Consider the following 14,816-nt stretch of genomic DNA (forward strand, 5'->3'; position numbering starts at 1 on the left):
GCGAGCTTATGACCCGCACTTACTGGGAATTCCTCGTTCATGGGAAATAATTGCAATTCCCAATCCCTATCACGAATGGGGTTCAACGGGTTACCCACACCTGGCGGCGTAGGGTAGACACACGCTGATCCATTCAGTGTAGCGCGTGTGCAGCCCCGGACATCTAAGGGCATCACAGACCTGTTATTGCTCAATCTCGTCTGGCTATACGCCACTTGTCCCTCTAAGAAGTTGGACGCGGACCGCTCGGGTGTCACGTAACTATTTAGCATGGAGGAGTCTCGTTCGTTATCGGAATTAACCAGACAAATCGCTCCACCAACTGAGGACAGCCATGCACCACCACCCACAGAATCGAGAAAGAGCTATCAATCTGTCAATCCTTTCCGTGTCCGGGCCGGGTGAGATTTCCCGTGTTACTGCAGTTGTACAGGGCCTTGGTGAGGCCTCACCTGGAATATTGTGCTCAGTATTTGTCCTTTAATCTCAGGAAGGACATTCTTGCTATTGAGGGAGTGCAGCGAAGATTCACCAGACTTATTCCTGGGATGGCTGGACTGTCACCCTGTCGCCTCCTGAACACCTTTGAAGATGAAGAACCTCTTGATGTTTGTCTTGATTGTTTCCCACCAGTGCATCGGGGAATCTCAGAGGGGTTTTATGGTACTCCAACCTTTGTAATCCCTCTTCAGTTCCTTCACGTTTTCCGGAGTCAACAGTTTCACGTTCAGCTTCCATACCCCTCTGCCAACTTTCTGGTTTTCCTGTGGGCGACAGTCGGCCAGTAGGAGGCAGTGGTCAGAGAAGAACACCGGCGTGACGTCGGTGGATCTGACCTTGAGCGTGTGGGACACAAACAGGAAGTCTATTCTGGAACGGACGGACCCGTCTGGTCTCGACCAGGTGTATCTGAGCGGTGCTCCGTCTGCAGGGTTGCTGAAGACGTCGCACAGCTTGGCATCTTTTACCGCATCCATCAGGAGTTTGGATGTGGTGTCCAGTTTGCTGTCGGCTCTGCTGGATCATCCAGCCACATCGATGATGCAGTTGAAGTCACCGCCCAGAATGACCAGGGTGTTTCTGACCACCAGCGAGTCTACGTCTTGGTGCTTGTTTGAAAGTTCTGGCGATGAGACAAACTCCCCTCCTTGTAAACTTTTTGTATACATAGAGCACCGTGATCTAAAAAAACCTATGTAGTGCCATGTATAATGCAAGTTCTGTTTGGTAATGTATGTTGCAAAGAAATGTAACTGTTCCCTCACCCATTGCGTGTACCGTATAGTGGCACTCGTAGATTCATTTGATGACTGTATTACAATGTATCCTGGATTGTACTGAAATGTACCTCGATATGTAAAGCAAGCAAATTTATTGAACGGAACTGCCATCAGCATCCAAATGTATTGCATGCAATTGCTGAGTGCATCCAAATGTACTGAACTGCTTTCCAATGTATTGTGCAAATTTTTATATGAATAAAGTATATTTTGAAATTTTTAAAAAAGGTTGTTTGAAAGTTCTGGTGATGAGACATTCTGCCAAATTTGGCTGTCTGCTGAGGGAACCATCCGCTAGGTTCCATGTTCTTTATCCATATGGCCTCAAGGACACGACCTGCAGACCCACTTGCAGTCAAAGGTGATTCCTGTACAAACTTTTCTACAATGCACAGGCAGTTGGAAACGGTTCAACTAACTGGAGCATTGCATAGCCACAACCTGTGTTGGAATAAAGCTTGAATTACAGTGATGTCAGACTCAAGAATTCATTTCTACAAACAAAAAAATCTGATTTTTAATTTTTAAAGTACTAACCACTCAGAATGCATTTCCTCCCTCCACAGCTCTCACACTGAGAGAAGGGAACAGTCATCAATGGCCACAAGCTCTTGCAAAAAGCAACACTCATGGCCTGCTTCACGCTCAGAAGGAAATGCTGTAACTCCTCCTCGTGGTTCGTGAGACCAGACACTTTAGAACACATTTCTCAAGTAAAAACCTATAGAAATAATCCCTAAAAGTATAGTCTTAATTTAAAACTGCCGCCGTGCCGCTCTCCACCCTCAGCAAACCCCCTTTAACACAGGCTGAGCTCCGATCCACTTCTCGCCCATTCACAGTGCCCAATACAAAATCCAATATAAATACAGTTAATCTCATTTCACCATTTGTCAAGTTAGAATTATGTGAAATAGAAAAACAGTTTTCTGTCGTTCTGCTATCACCCAGCAGGCAGGTGATTTGCATAAATTAGCCACCAGTCTCCAGCAACTGTTCTGTTTATTCATTCACCGATGTCTCGCCGGTGTTCTTCTCCGACCACTGCCTCCTACTGGCCAACTGCCTCCCACAGGAAGACCAGAAAGTTGGGAGGATATGGAAGCTCAACGTGAAACTGTTGACCCCAAAAAATGTTGAGGAACTCAAGGGGGATTACAAAGGTTGGAGAGCCGTAAATCCCTTCTGTGATTTCCCGATTCACTGGTGGGAAACAATCGAGACAAACATTGAGAGTTTCTTCATCATCAAAGGTGTTCGGGAGGCGAGAGGGAGACAGAGGTAATTGTCCCAACTCCAGGAGAGTATGCAAAACCTGCTCCTGTTGCAGTCGATGGGGGTCGATGTCGCGGAGGAACTCCAAGAGGTGAAGGGCCAGCAAGCCTCGCTCTTTGCCTCAGAGTCCTCCAAAATCATCTTCTGCTCCGTCGAGCAGGATGAGACGTGTTCGCGTTTCTTCTTCCAAAAGGTACACGGAGGGAGCTCTGTGATCACCAGCCTAAAGGAAGAAGGTGGTTCTGTGACGTCTTCACAGCCTGACATGCAGAGGATCAGCAAATCCTTCTATGCCAGGCTTTATGACGTCAAGCCCACAGACTGCACGGCCTCCCAGTCTTTCTTGTCGTCTACCTCGTAGGTCTTAGACAACAGCGAGCGGGAGCGTCTGGACCACCCGCTAACTCTGGACGAGCTGACAAAGGCTGTCCGGTCCCTCGAGACAAAGTAAAACTCCCGGAAGCGACGGCTCACCGGTCGAGTTGTATTCGCTCTGTGGGACTGGATGGGCCCAGACCTGCTGGAAGTGTACGGGGGTATGCTTCTGGCTGGCAGTATGTCAGAATCAATGAGGAACGGCATCATCACCCTCATCTACAAGCAGAAGGGGGAGAGGGAGGAAATCAAAAACTGGCGGCCCATTTCGCTGCTCAATGTGGACTACAAGATCCTGTCGAAGGTCATCGCCAACAGGGTCAACTCTGCTCTTGAGCTGGTGATTCACCCGGACCAGACCTGCGCTGTCCCCGGCAGGAAGATCTCTGATAGCCTGACGCTACTCAGGGATACGATCGCCTACGTGCGGGACAGGAGGGTGGACACCTGCTTAATCAGCTTAGACCAGGAGAAGGCCTTTGACAGGATATCGCACACGTACCTGATGGATGTGCTCTCCAAAATGGGATTTGGGGAGGGCATCCGCAATTGGGTCCAACTGCTCTACACAGACATCAGTAGCGCAGTTCTAATCAACGGGTGGGAAACTGAAAGCTTTCCGATCAGATCTGGAGTCAGGCAAGGCTGTCCTCTCTCGTCTATCTTGTTTGTGTGTTGTATCGAGCCCTTTGCCGAGTCCATCAGGAAGGATGCGGGCATTAGAGGGGTGACAATCCCAGGCAGCGGAGGCGCCCAGGTCAAGACCTCCCTGTACATGGACGACGTCGCCGTCTTTTGCTCGGACCTGCAGTCGGTCCGCAGATTGCTCGCAATCTGCGACCAGTTTGAACTGGCCTCGGGGGCAAAGATCAATCGCACCAAGAGCGAGGCCATGTTCTTTGGTCACTGGACCGACCGAGCCTCCATTCCCTTCACCGTCAAGCCAGATTTCCTGAAGGTGCTGGGAATATGGTTCGGAGCGGACGGGGCGTGCGCCAAAAACTGGGACGAGCGTATCGCCAAGGTCAAACAGAAGCTGGCATTTTGGGAGCAGCGCTCCCTTTCCATCACAGGCAAGAACCTGGTCATCAGGAGTGAGGTGCTCTCAGTGTTGTTGTACGTGGCACAGGTCTGGCCCATCTCACGCTCCTTTGCCGCGGCAGTCACCCGGGCCGTCTTCCACTTTGTCTGGAGGTCCAAAATGGACGGAGTCCGCAGAGACACGATGTACAAATCTCTGGACAGTGGAGGAAAGGATGTTCCGAATGTAGCCCTCATCCTGATGGCCACCTTTGTATGCGGCTGCATCAAGCTGTGCACAGACCCCCGGTGCACAAACACCAAGTGTCACTACGTGCTGAGGTTCTACCTGTCCCCGGTGTTGAGAAGGATGGGTCTGGCCACGCTGCCGCGAAATGTCCCCACCAGTTGGACCATGCCTGTCCACCTGTCCTTCGTGGAAAAGTTTTTCAAAAGAAACCCCTTTGACCACAAGGCCATAAAACAGTGGTCAGCACATAAGGTCCTGGACGCCCTACGAAAGAAGGAGAGGGTGGACCCTGTCGGGTGGTTCCCCGAGCAGACTGTCGAACTTATTTGGCAGAACGTCTCATCGCCAGAGCTTACACACAAGCACCAAGACGTAGCTTGGTTGGCGGTGAGGAGGGCCCTACCCGTCAGAGCGTTCATGCACAGCTGACGCCTCAGCAACACGGCACGGTGCCCCCGGGCCAGCCGCGGGGCGGACGAGACTGTCACGTATCTCCTTCAGGATTGCGCCTTTGCAACGCAGGTCTGGAAAGAGTTGCAGTGGTTGCTGTCGAGGTTCATCCCAAGCAGCTCCGTAACACAGGACTCTGTGCTCGACGGGCTGTTCCCAGGGACACACACCGAGACAGACATCACCTGCTGCTGGAGGGCCATCAACTCGGTCAAAGACGCTCTTTGGTCTTGCCGAAACTTGCTGGTCTTCCAGAGCAAGGAGATGTCCACGTCTGCGTGTTGCAGACTGGCGCAATCCAAGATCCAGGATTACGTGCTGAGGGACGCACTTAAAATTGGTGCAGCCGCCGCAAAGGCACGGTGGGGAAGGGCCACAGTTTAAAGTCCTTCCACCACGGTAAACCCAGGGGCAGGAATCAGTATAAAACTCCCCTCGGGCTGTACTTGTAATTTACTCTTTGTGTACATAGAGCACCAAATCTGTAAACACCAATGTCGTGCCATGTACAATGCAAGGTGTGTTACGAAATGCATGTTTGAAAAGAAAAATGTAAATATACCGTTACCCATTCCGGGCACTGTATTGTAACACATGAAATGTAATTTGTGTGAATGTACCACAATGTATCCCGTTTATTGTACCGAATCGCACTTGAACTGAAAAACAAGAAATGTAACGAACGGAACTGCCGTCAGCACCCAGATGTATTATATGGGATTGCTGACCGCAGCGAAATGTACTGAAATGCCATTGAATGTACTGTACAGATTTTTTTTATGAATAAAGTATATTTTGAAAAAAAAACGCAAGCCAGGAACTTTTCTCTCCTCTCTTCTCTCTCTTGGACACATGGCACAAGACAGCTCTCGCTTCTCGGCCTTTTGGCTAAGATCAAGTGTAGTATCTGTTCTTATCAGTTTAATATCCCCTATGGGGACCAAATATTGAATTGTTTTTTGGAACAGGGAGATGGAACAGGGGCTTGCCCCGTCCACTCCACGCACCGACCTGGTATTGCAGTGTTTCCAGGAACGGTGTAGCTTCCCCTCTCGGCCTTTTGGCTAAGATCAAGTGTAAATAGCGCAAAGTGATCTTTGGCGCTGGAGTTGATCTGACAAGAATGAACAAAAAAAAAAAATCCAGATATAACAAATAGTGGACGGAGGAAAACACAAACAGCCAAAAAGAGTAAAAAAAAGAGTAGAAAGTATCAGACTGAAAGAGTTTAAAACAAGGAAAACAACAAAGGATGACTAATCAAGAGTCAAAGGCAAGGAACATTGAAACTTAGGAAATAGGTGCAGGAGTAGGCCATTCAGCCCTTCGAGCCTGCAGCATCCCGGGAAGCACTCCTGCTGGCCTCCACGCCTCAGGCTGAAGTGTAAAACGGGTGTGACAGGCCGCCACGTGCGGGCCCCCGGCCGATAATGATCCTTCCGCAGGTTCACCGACGGAAACCTTGTTCCGACTTTTACTTCCTCCAGATAGTCAAGTTGGATTGTCTTCTCGGTGCTCCGCCAGGGCCGTTGCCGACTCCGGCGGGGCCGATCCGAGGACCTCACTAAACCATCCAATCGGTAGCAGCGACGGGCAGTGTGTACAAAGGGCAGGGACTTAATCAACGCGAGCTTATGACCCGCACTTACTGGGAATTCCTCGTTCATGGGAAATAATTGCAATTCCCAATCCCTATCACGAATGGGGTTCAACGGGTTACCCACACCTGGCGGCGTAGGGTAGACACACGTTGATCCATTCAGTGTAGCGTGTGCAGCCCCGGACATCTAAGGGCATCACAGACCTGTTATTGCTCAATCTCGTCTGGCTATACGCCACTTGTCCCTCTAAGAAGTTGGACGCGGACCGCTCGGATGTCACGTAACTATTTAGCATGGAGGAGTCTCGTTCGTTATCGGAATTAACCAGACATATCGCTTCACCAACTAAGAACAGCCATGCACCACCACCCACAGAATCGAGAAAGAGCTATCAATCTGTCAATCCTTTCCGTGTCCGGGCCGGGTGAGATTTCCCGTGTTACTGCAGTTGTACAGGGCCTTGGTGAGGCCTCACCTGGAATATTGTGTTCAGTATTTGTCCTTTAATCTCAGGAAGGACATTCTTGCTATTGAGGGAGTGCAGTGAAGATTCACCAGACTTATTCCTGGGATGGCTGGACTGTCTCCCTGTCGCCTCCTGAACACCTTTGAAGATGAAGAACCTCTTGATGTTTGTCTTGATTGTTTCCCACCAGTGCATCGGGGAATCTCAGAGGGGTTTTACGGTTCTCCAACCTTTGTAATCCCTCTTGAGTTCCTTCACGTTTTCCGGAGTCAACAGTTTCACGTTCAGCTTCCATATCCCTCTGCCAACTTTCTGGTTTTCCTGTGGGCGACAGTCGGCCAGTAGGAGGCAGTGGTCAGAGAAGAACACCGGCGTGACGTCGGTGGATCTGACCTTGAGCGTGTGGGACACAAACAGGAAGTCTATTCTGGAACGGACGGACCTGTCTGGTCTCGACCAGGTGTATCTGAGCGGTGCTCCGTCTGCAGGGTTGCTGAAGACGTCGCACAGCTTGGTGTCTTTTACCGCATCCATCAGGAGTCTGGACGTGGTGCCCAGCTTGCTGTCAGCTCTGCTGGATCGTCCAGCCGCATCGATGATGCAGTTATAGTCACCGCCCAGAATGACCAGGGTGTTTCTGACCACCAGCGAGTCTACGTCTTGGTGCTTGTTTGAAAGTTCTGGCAATGAGACAAACTCCCCTCAGGCTGTCCTTGTAAAGTTTTTGTATACATAGAGCACCGTGATCTAAAAAAACCTATGTAGTGCCATGTATAATGCAAGTTCTGTTTGGTAATGTATGTTGCAAAGAAATGTAACTGTTCCCTCACCCATTCCGTGTACCGTATAGTGCCACTCGTAAATTAATTTGATGACTGTATTACAATGTATCCTGGATTGTACTGAAATGTACCTCGAAATGTAAAGCAAGCAAATGTATTGAACGGAACTGCCGTCAGCATCCAAATGTATTGCATGGAATTGCTGAGCGCATCCAAATGTACTGAACTGCTTTCCAATGTATTGTGCAAATTTTTATATGAATAAAGTATATTTTGAAATTTTTAAAAAAGATTGTTTGAAAGTTCTGGTGATGAGACATTCTGCCAAATTTGGCTGTCTGCTGAGGGAACCATCCGCTAGGTTCCATGTCCTTTATCCATATGGCCTCAAGGACACGACGTGCAGACCCACTTGCAGTCAAAGGTGATTCCTGTACAAACTTTTCTACAATGCACAGGCGGTTGGAAACAGTTCAACTAACTGGAGCATTGCATAGCCACAACCTGTGTTGGAATAAAGCTTGAATTACAGTGATGTCAGACTCAAGAATTCATTTCTACAAACAAAAAAAGATCTGATTTTTAATGTTTAAAGTACTAACCACTCAGAATGCATTTCCTCCCTCCACAGCTCTCACACTGAGAGAAGGGAACAATCATCAATGGCCACAAGCTCTTGCAAAAAGCAACACTCATGGCCTGCTTCACGCTCAGAAGGAAATGCTGTAACTCCTCCTCGTGGTTCGTGAGACCAGACACTTTAGAACACATTTCTCAAGTAAAAAACCTATAGAAATGATCCCTAAAAGTATAGTCTTAATTTAAAACTGCCGCCGTGCCGCTCTCCACCCTCAGCAAACCCCCTTTAACACAGGCTGAGCTCCGATCCGCTTCTCGCCCATTCACAGTGCCCAATACAAAATCCAATATAAATACAGTTAATCTCATTTCACCATTTGTCAAGTTAGAATTATGTGAAATAGAAAAACAGTTTTCTGTCGTTCTGCTATCACCCAGCAGGCAGGTGATTTGCATAAATTAGCCACCAGTCTCCAGCAACTGTTCTGTTTATTCATTCACCGATGTCTCGCCGGTGTTCTTCTCCGACCACTGCCTCCTACTGGCCAACTGCCTCCCACAGGAAGATCAGAAAGTTGGCAGGATATGGAAGCTCAACGTGAAACTGTTGACCCCAAAAAATGTTGAGGAACTCAAGGGGGATTACAAAGGTTGGAGAGCCGTAAATCCCTTCTGTGATTTCCCGATTCACTGGTGGGAAACAATCGAGACAAACATTGAGAGTTTCTTCATCATCAAAGGTGTTCGGGAGGCGAGAGGGAGACAGAGGTAATTGTCCCAACTCCAGGAGAGTACGCAAAACCTGCTCCTGTTGCAGTCGATGGGGGTCGATGTCGCGGAGGAACTCGAAGAGGTGAAGGGCCAGCAAGCCTCGCTCTTTGCCTCAGAGTCCTCCAAAATCATCTTCTGCTCCGTCGAGCAGGATGAGACGTGTTCGCGTTTCTTCTTCCAAAAGGTACACAGAGGGAGCTCTGTGATCACCAGCCTAAAGGAAGAAGGTGGTTCTGTGACGTCTTCACAGCCTGACATGCAGAGGATCAGCAAATCCTTCTATGCCAGGCTTTATGACGTCAAGCCCACAGACTGCGCGGCCTCCCAGTCTTTCTTGTCGTCTACCTCGTAGGTCTTAGACAACAGCAAGCGGGAGCGTCTGGACCACCCGCTAACTCTGGACGAGCTGACAAAGGCTGTCCGGTCCCTCGAGACGAATAAAACTCCCGGAAGCGACGGCTTACCGGTTGAGTTGTATTCGCTCTGTGGGACTGGATGGGCCCAGACCTGCTGGAAGTGTACGAGGGTATGCTTCTGGCCGGCAGTATGTCAGAATCGATGAGGAAAAGCATCATCACCCTCATCTACAAGCAGAAGGGGGAGAGGGAGGAAATCAAAAACTGGCGGCCCATTTCGCTGCTCAATGTGGACTACAAGATCCTGTCAAAGGTCATCGCCAACAGGGTCAACTCTGCTCTTGAGCTGGTGATTCACCTGGACCAGACCTGCGCTGTCCCCGGCAGGAAGATCTCTGATAGCCTGGCGCTACTCAGGGATACGATCGCCTACGTGCGGGAGGGGGTGGACACCTGCTTAATCAGCTTAGACCAGGAGAAGGCCTTTGACAGGATATCGCACACGTACCTGATGGATGTGCTCTCCAAAATGGAATTTGGGGAGGGCATCCGCAATTGGGTCAAACTGCGCTACACAGACATCAGTAGTGCAGTTCTAATCAACGGGTGGGAAACTGAAAGCTTTCCGATCAGATCTGGAGTCAGGCAAGGCTGTCCTCTCTCGTCTGTCTTGTTTGTGTGTTGTATCGAGCCCTTTGCCGAGTCCATCAGGAAGGATGCGGGCATTAGAGGGGTGACGATCCCAGGCAGCGGAGGCGCCCAGGTCAAGACCTCCCTGAACATGGACGACGTCGCCGTCTTTTGCTCGGACCCGCAGTCGGTCCGCAGATTGCTCGCAATCTGCGACCAGTTTGAACTGGCCTCGGGGGCAAAGATCAATCGCACCAAGAGCGAGGCCATGTTCTTTGGTCACTGGACCGACCGAGCCTCCATTCCCTTCACCGTCAAGCCAGATTTCCTGAAGGTGCTGGGAATATGGTTCGGAGCGGACGGGGCGTGCGCCAAAAACTGGGACGAGCGTATCGCCAAATCAAACAGAAACTGGCATTTTGGGAGCAGCGCTCCCTTTCCATCACAGGCAAGAACCTGGTCATCAGGACTGAGGTGCTCTCGGTGTTGTTGTACGTGGCACAGGTCTGGCCCATCTCACGCTCCTTTGCCGCGGCAGTCACCCGGGCCGTCTTCCACTTTGTCTGGAGGTCCAAAATGGACCGAGTCCGCAGAGACACGATGTACAAATCTCTGGACAGTGTAGGAAAGGATGTTCCGAATGTGGCCCTCATCCTGACGGCCACCTTTGTGTGCGGCTGCATCAAGCTGTGCACAGACCCCCGGTGCACAAACACCAAGTGTCACTACGTGCTGAGGTTCTACCTGTCCCCGGTGTTGAGAAGGATGGGTCTGGCCACGCTGCCGCGAAACGCCCCCACCAGTTGGACCATGCCTGTCCACCTGCCTTCGTGGAAAAGTTTTTCAAAAGAAACCCCTTTGACCACAAGGCCATCAAACAGTGGTCAGCACGTAAGGTCCTGGACGCCCTACGAAAGAAGGAGAGGGTGGACCCTGTCGAGTGGTTCCCCGAGCAGACTGTCGAACTTATTTGGCAGAACGTCTCATCGCCAGAGCTTACACACAAGCACCAAGACGTAGCTTGGTTGGCGGTGAGAAGGGCCCTACCCGTCAGAACGTTCATGCACAGCTGACGCCTCAGCAGCACGGCACGGTGCCCCCGGGCCAGCTGCGGGGCGGACGAGACTGTCACGTATCTCCTTCAGGATTGCGCCTTTGCAACGCAGGTCTGGAAAGAGTTGCAGTGGTTGCTGTCGAGGTTCATCCCAAGCAGCTCCGTAACACAGGACTCTGTGCTCTACGGGCTGTTCCCAGGGACACACACCGAGACAGACATCACCTGCTGCTGGAGGGCCATCAACTCGGTCAAAGATGCTCTTTGGTCTTGCCGAAACTTGCTGGTCTTCCAGAGCAAGGAGATGTCCACATCTGCGTGTTGCAGACTGGCGCAATCCAAGATCCAGGATTACGTGCTGAGGGTCGCACTTAAAATTGGTGCAGTCGCCGCAAAGGCACGGTGGGGAAGGGCCACAGTTTAAAGTCCTTCCACCACGGTAAACCCAGGGGCTGGAATCAGTACAAAACCCCCCTCGGGCTGTACTTGTAATTTACTCTTTGTGTACATAGAGCACCAAATCTATAAACACCAATGTCGTGCCATGTAAAATGTAAATATACCGTCACCCATTCCGAGCACTGTATTGTAACACATGAAATGTAATTTGTGTGAATGTACCACAATGTATCCCGTTTATTGTACCGAATCGCACTTGAACTGAAAAACAAGAAATGTAACGAACGGAACTGCCGTCAGCACCCAGATGTATTATATGGGATTGCTGACCGCAGCGAAATGTACTGAAATGCCATTGAATGTACTGTACAGATTTTTTTTATGAATAAAGTATATTTTGAAAAAAAAACGCAAGCCAGGAACTTTTCTCTCCTCTCTTCTCTCTCTTGGACACATGGCACAAGACAGCCCTCGCTTCTCGGCCTTTTGGCTAAGATCAAGTGTAGTATCTGTTCTTATCAGTTTAATATCCCCTATGGGGACCAAATATTGAATTGTTTTTTGGAACAGGGAGATGGAACAGGGGCTTGCCCCGTCCACTCCACGCACCGACCTGGTATTGCAGTGTTTCCAGGAACGGTGCAGCTTCCCCTCTCGGCCTTTTGGCTAAGATCAAGTGTAAATAGCGCAAAGTGATCTTTGGCGCTGGAGTTGATCTGACAAGAATGAACAAAAAAAAAAAATCCAGATATAACAAATAGTGGACGGAGGAAAACACAAACAGCCAAAAAGAGTAAAAAAAAGAGTAGAAAGTATCAGACTGAAAGAGTTTAAAACAAGGAAAACAACAAAGAATGACTAATCAAGAGTCAAAGGCAAGGAACATTGAAACTTAGGAAATAGGTGCAGGAGTAGGCCATTCAGCCCTTCGAGCCTGCAGCATCCCGGGAGGCACTCCTGCTGGCCTCCACGCCTCAGGCTGAAGTGTAAAACGGGTGTGACAGGCCGCCACGTGCGGGCCCCCGGCCGATAATGATCCTTCCGCAGGTTCACCGATGGAAACCTTGTTCCGACTTTTACTTCCTCCAGATAGTCAAGTTGGATCGTCTTCTCGGTGCTCCGCCAGGGCCGTTGCCGACTCCGGCGGGGCCGATCCGAGGACCTCACTAAACCATCCAATCGGTAGCAGCGACGGGCAGTGTGTACAAAGGGCAGGGACTTAATCAACGCGAGCTTATGACCCGCACTTACTGGGAATTCCTCGTTCATGGGAAATAATTGCAATTCCCAATCCCTATCACGAATGGGGTTCAACGGGTTACCCACACCTGGCGGCGTAGGGTAAACACACGCTGATCCATTCAGTGTAGCGCGTGTGCAGCCCCGGACATCTAAGGGCATCACAGACCTGTTATTGCTCAATCTCGTCTGGCTATACGCCACTTGTCCCTCTAAGAAGTTGGACGCGGACCGCTTGGGTGTCACGTAACTATTTAGCATGGAGGAGTCTCGTTCGTTATCGGAATTAACCAGACAAATCGCTCCACCAACTAAGAACAGCCATGCACCACCACCCACAGAATCGAGAAAGAGCTATCAATCTGTCAATCCTTTCCGTGTCCGGGCCGGGTGAGATTTCCCGTGTTACTGCAGTTGTACAGGGCCTTGGTGAGGCCTCACCTGGAATATTGTGCTCAGTATTTGTTCCTTAATCTCAGGAAGGACATTCTTGCTATTGAGGGAGTGCAGCGAAGATTCACCAGACTTATTCCTGGGATGGCTGGACTGTCTCCCTGTCGCCTCCTGAACACCTTTGAAGATGAAGAACCTCTTGATGTTTGTCTTGATTGTTTCCCACCAGTGCATCGGGGAATCGCAGAGGGGTTTTACGGTTCTCCAACCTTTGTAATCCCTCTTGAGTTCCTCCACGTTTTCCGGAGTCAACAGTTTCACGTTCAGCTTCCATATCCCTCTGCCAACTTTCTGGTTTTCCTGTGGGCGACAGTCGGCCAGTAGGAGGCAGTGGTCAGAGAAGAACACCGGCGTGACGTCGGTGGATCTGACCTTGAGCGTGTGGGACACAAACAGGAAGTCTATTCTGGAACGGACGGACCCGTCTGGTCTCGACCAGGTGTATCTGCGCGGTGCTCCGTCTGCAGGGTTGCGGAAGACGTCGCACAGCTTGGCATCTTTTACCGCATCCATCAGGAGTCTGGACGTGGTGTCCAGTTTGCTGTCGGCTCTGCTGGATCATCCAGCCGCATCGATGATGCCGTTGAAGTCACCGCCCAGAATGACCAGGGTGTTTCTGACCACCAGCGAGTCTACGTCTTGGTGCTTGTTTGAAAGTTCTGGCGATGAGACAAACTCCCCTCCTTGTAAACTTTTTGTATACATAGAGCACCGTGATCTAAAAAAACCTATGTAGTGCCATATATAATGCAAGTTCTGTTTGGTAATGTATGTTGCAAAGAAATGTAACTGTTCCCTCACCCATTCCGTGTACCGTATAGTGGCACTAGTAGATTCATTTGATGACTGTATTACAATGTATCCTGGATTGTACTGAAATGTACCTTGATATGTAAAGCAAGCAAATGTATTGAACGGAACTGCCGTCAGCATCCAAATGTATTGCATGCAATTGCTGAGTGCATCCAAATGTACTGAACTGCTTTCCAATGTATTGTGCAAATTTTTATATGAATAAAGTATATTTTGAAATTTTTAAAAAAGATTGTTTGAAAGTTCTGGTGATGAGACATTCTGCCAAATTTGGCTGTCTGCTGAGGGAACCATCCGCTAGGTTCCATGTCCTTCATCCATATGGCCTCAAGGACACGACGTGCAGACCCACTTGCAGTCAAAGGTGATTCCTGTACAAACTTTTCTACAATGCACAGGCGGTTGGAAACGGTTCAACTAACTGGAGCATTGCATAGCCACAACCTGTGTTGGAATAAAGCTTGAATTACAGTGATGTCAAACTCAAGAATTCATTTCTACAAAATCTGATTTTTAATGTTTAAAGTACTAACCACTCAGAATGCATTTCCTCCCTCCACAGCTCTCACACTGAGAGAAGGGAACAGTCATCAATGGCCACAAGCTCTTGCAAAAAGCAACACTCATGACCTGCTTCATGCTCAGAAGGAAATGCTGTAAATCCTCCTCGTGGTTCGTGAGACCAGACACTTTAGAACACATTTCTCAAGTAAAAACCTATAGAAATGATCCCTAAAAGTATAGTCTTAATTTAAAACTGCCGCCGTGCCGCTCTCCACCCTCAGCAAACCCCCTTTAACACAGGCTGAGCTCCGATCCACTTCTCGCCCATTCACAGTGCCCAATACAAAATCCAATATAAATACAGTTAATCTCATTTCACCATTTGTCAAGTTAGAATTATGTGAAATAGAAAAACAGTTTTCTGTCGTTCTGCCATTACCCAGCAGGCAGGTGATTTGCATAAATTAGCCACCAGTCTCCAGCAACTGTTCTGTTTATTCATTCACCGATGTCTCGCCG

At 49.5% G+C, this 14,816-nt stretch overlaps 3 non-coding genes and 2 pseudogenes across 3 annotated transcripts; 2 read left to right on the forward strand and 3 right to left on the reverse strand.

Annotated features, from left to right (window-relative positions):
• Positions 1–1,815: 1,815 nt before the first annotated feature.
• LOC139229541 (small nucleolar RNA U3) lies at positions 1,816–2,032 on the reverse strand. Its single transcript, XR_011587744.1, has one exon. It is a non-coding gene; the product is annotated as a small nucleolar RNA U3 (small nucleolar RNA).
• Positions 2,033–5,518: 3,486 nt separating this feature from the next.
• On the forward strand, positions 5,519–5,698 carry LOC139229574 (U2 spliceosomal RNA; annotated as a pseudogene).
• A 2,401-nt stretch (positions 5,699–8,099) lies between these two features.
• LOC139229534 (small nucleolar RNA U3) lies at positions 8,100–8,317 on the reverse strand. The gene has a single exon (XR_011587737.1). It is a non-coding gene; the product is annotated as a small nucleolar RNA U3 (small nucleolar RNA).
• A 3,441-nt stretch (positions 8,318–11,758) lies between these two features.
• LOC139229568 (U2 spliceosomal RNA) lies at positions 11,759–11,938 on the forward strand (annotated as a pseudogene).
• Positions 11,939–14,324: 2,386 nt separating this feature from the next.
• LOC139229538 (small nucleolar RNA U3) lies at positions 14,325–14,541 on the reverse strand. Its single transcript, XR_011587741.1, has one exon. It is a non-coding gene; the product is annotated as a small nucleolar RNA U3 (small nucleolar RNA).
• Positions 14,542–14,816: the final 275 nt, after the last annotated feature.

This window comes from Pristiophorus japonicus, chromosome 18 (genome assembly GCF_044704955.1).
Source record: "Pristiophorus japonicus isolate sPriJap1 chromosome 18, sPriJap1.hap1, whole genome shotgun sequence".
Taxonomy (NCBI): domain Eukaryota; kingdom Metazoa; phylum Chordata; class Chondrichthyes; family Pristiophoridae; genus Pristiophorus; species Pristiophorus japonicus.